We start from the raw sequence: 3,690 nt of genomic DNA, 5'->3' as shown, positions 1-3,690 counted from the left end.
CCAGGCCTAGACATCCACGGCCACCGCACCTTGCTCAGGCTCACCTTTCTTCTCTCCCAGCCATGTGCCTGTGAGGGGCGGGTCCTAGTGGCTTGCGTCACTGAGCGCACAGCGGGTGCCAGGCTTCGTGCCAAGCGCCTCGTCGCTGGGTCCTCCCCCATCCCTCCACGGGGGCTGTGCGGTCAGCCTGTTTCACGGAGAAGAAAGCTGAGGCTCGGGGACGTGGACGTGGACGTGAACTTGGCAGGGGAGCCGGGCTTCGTACAGGCTTGCGGACCGAGGCCGAGCGTCGAATCACGTGGCGCCAAAGAAGGAGGGTGACGCTGAGAATGGCAGCGATGTCGGGTGCAGACCGAGTCCAGGCAGGTCCCTGTGTCCCCACATGCTCTGACCCCACGGCCGTCTCGGGCAGCCGAAGAGAAGTTCACCGAAACCAAACATGGTGCTGTTCGGAGCCCGGCAGACCCTGGGAGCCAACTGCGCGTCCCCCGCAGGCTGCGGGGTGCGGGCGCTCACAGCCTGGGGGTGTGGAGGAGGGGGCGGGCGGCCCCCAGTGCAGGGGTCTGGACTCCGAAACTGTGGCGGAGCAGGGGAGGGGAGCAGCATCTGGAAGGGGGGCTTCAGGGACAGCTTGATCCAGGAGCTGCTGCCAAGCTGGGTTCTGAAGGCCGAATACGGGTTCCCATCAGGAAGGTGTTCCAGGCGGAGCTCGTGTGTGCAGGACGGCGAGAGCACGCTGGACGCCGGGCACGTCGAGGGACGGAGGGGTTGGCGCTGTCGACTCTCAAGGGCCTCGTGCTCCAGGAGGGGGAGCTGGGAGGGAGCCTCACGCGTGGGGCGGGGGGGACAGGACTCCGTGGTCCTGGTTCTGGCTCCCGCTTCCTCCCCCGCCCTGAGCCCCTCCCTCCATTTTCAAAAGCTCCCCTGAGAAAGCCTCCAGCTGGGAGCTGGAAGTGGCGGGGGTGGCACCGGGGGGGAGGGGGCACCCCCCAGCAGCGGCCAGAGCTCCTCCAGCCAGGACACCAGGCGCTTCCTGACTCTGGGCTCCGGTCTCGGGGGGAGCGGGGCGCGGAGGGGGCGGCATTCCAGCTGGCATTCCAAATCCTCCTCAACGCTCCGTCCATTTCCTGCCCTGGCTGCAAATTTCAACCATTTCCTTCGTGGGCCACCTCCGGCCTCTGCCCGCTGCCTGGCCCTGCGCTGACCTTGGCAGGGACAGGACAGTCCTTGTCCTGCCAGCTCAGAGTTTGGAACCAGCTGTACCCTCAGCCGAGCATCCTGCCAAGGGGCCCGGGACGCTAGGAGGGCGCTGAGCCGGCGTGGTGGGGAGACCGGGCTCCACGTCATGCTGCGCATCACCAGCCTCATGCTAACCTCAGCGGCACACGCGTGGCGCCTACTGCGCGCCCGAGCGGGGCTGGTCCGGGAGACCCCGAGACAGGAGGCACCAACGGTCTGCTGAGGGGGGCTCCCACCCCTCGCCCCAAACACACAGACGATCTCTCCACGCAGGAAGGGTGGGCTCGAGGGACGGGGGCCCCCAGGCCGTAGATAGGAAGGCACTCCTGGACTGAGGAGCCCAGGCCGGAGGCCCCATGCTCGTCACTCGACCACCCCGGACCAGCCTGAGCAGGTCCCGGGAGAGGCCGGCAGGGGCCCCTCCAAAAGCTCAGGCGAGACGACAGTTGTTTCTCTGCAGAAGAGCTGGGTCCCGCAGACGAGGCGAGGGCTTCCCAGCCTCCCCTGTGGCTTGGTGCAGCCTCATAAGCTGGGCTCTTCCCACTGGGGGCCCCGTGCCAGGCTCCCCGGGAAGCAGGTGCAGGAAAGCTGGTGACGGTGACGGTGACAGTCCACACGTCCTTCCCAGGCCCTCTGGCCGTGGGCCTGCAACCTGCAGCACCCGAGGGTTTGTTCAAGCCCCATGCACAGTCTGGGGGCTCCCCTTAAATAAGCAATTTTTATCAAATGTGTTTTCATCACAAAATAGCTGAAGTGAGATCTGCTGCTGGCAGCGAAGGCCCAGGCTAGGCCCCTGCAGAAGCTGGCCATAGCGCTGCCCGTGGCCCCTCAGTGGGAGGTGGCAGCTGCACGTCCTGCTCAGCTAGCCCCTAGCCCCACCCTGGGCCCAGGCCTGCCAGGAAGGACGCTTCCCCAATGCCCAAATGAGGTTAATCGCTGTTTGTCCCCAGAAGCCGGCCCCCAGCCGAGGCCCATGGGGTAGGGATGGAGGACCCCCACTTCCCACACATTCAGAGAGCAGGACAGGGCCCGGGAGCTTCCCGGGAGGCTGGGGGCTCCCTCCCCCAATCCCGGCCGTGGACCAGGCCCAAACGCCACCTCTGAGTCGTCACGGCTTCCAGAGTGTGCCCCAGAACCTGAGGGCAGACCCTGGGGCGTGGGGACCTTGGGAAGGCAAAGAGCGGCCAGGCCCCGGGGCAGCCCGGGAGGGCGCCTCCGGCACAAGCCGCAATCCCAGATGAGCGAGCGAGCGAGCGGGTGGGTTTTCCGCGGGGGGCCCAGGGCCCGGCCAGCCCGCCCTTGATACAAAGCCGTGACCACCCCCAGCACATCCGAGCTTAGCGGTTTCACAGCGGGACGTTCACGCCATATTTATGCAGTAAATCTTTCTGTTTGGGGTGTTTCATATGTCGCAGGAGGCTCCTCCTCACCCCCCATCCCCCAAAAGCAGAATCCTGGGAAAATCCCCTCTTATGGTTTCCCATGCGGCCAGGTGTGAGCAGCCGGGGCTGCGGACAGCCCCGCCAACAGCAGCTGAGGGGTCCCCCGCTGCTGGTGCCTGGCCAGTGGAGCCGGGGGGACGAGGACTCCATGTGGCCGCGGGGGGCTGGCGGGGGGCTCTCCGCACTCCAGGCCTGAGTCCTGAGCTGGGAGGATTGCGGGCCTCCTCCCTGGCCTGCCCGGGCTAGACCGTCATTGAGGGGAGGGCATCGGCCCCCAGGGCAGAGGCCAAATCCAAACCAATGGCCATTGGAATCCAGCTGGCACCCACACTCGGGAAGAGATGCAGACAGTAAGGCAGAGGCTTCTGGCACACTTGGAAACACCCCACTTCAGAGCTAAATATTCAAGTAAGGTTCTAGGACCCCAACATCAGAGCTAATCATGCTAAGTTAATGGACACCCCTCCTGACCCCCACAGCCCACTTTCACCCCCATCTGCCTGGGAAGTGAACCGAAGGCCCGTGGTACTGGGTTGGGGGTGCTGGCGGGCTGGGCACAGGGCAAGACCAGGCACAGATGCGGCCAGGCCAAAGCCCCGGCCCGCAGCCCAGCTGAGCCCCAGGGCCGGGCTCCCAGCCTCTTTCACGGTTCGGGGCCTCTGGCAGCGGCTTGTCCCAAGAGGCCGTCCAGGCCCTGCAGGCAGGGACAGGCCATCCGTCCATCGCCATCTTCCTGGTGGCCCTCCTCCCCTCTGCTGGCTGCTGTGACCTGCAGTTGGTTTAACTCGAGGTGGGAAATGGCACAAGTATGTGTGGAATATGTACGGAGCAGACCGGTCACATAGGGCTCGCTCGGCCCTCACGCCCACTCTGGAGTAGGAGACGCTGTTCTCCGTGACAGATGAAGACACAGGAGCCAAGGTCCCCTGGCCAGGAAGGGAAACGCAGGGCTGGGAACCAAGCTCCCCCAGCCACTCTCCCCACAAGCCCCCCAGGCCCAGCTCTGGCT

The sequence above is a fragment of the Pteropus vampyrus genome, unplaced genomic scaffold (assembly GCF_000151845.1).
Source record: "Pteropus vampyrus isolate Shadow unplaced genomic scaffold, Pvam_2.0 Scaffold90, whole genome shotgun sequence".
In the NCBI taxonomy this organism is placed as follows: Eukaryota; Metazoa; Chordata; class Mammalia; order Chiroptera; family Pteropodidae; genus Pteropus; species Pteropus vampyrus.
Note: the sequence above shows the minus strand (reverse complement) of the source record.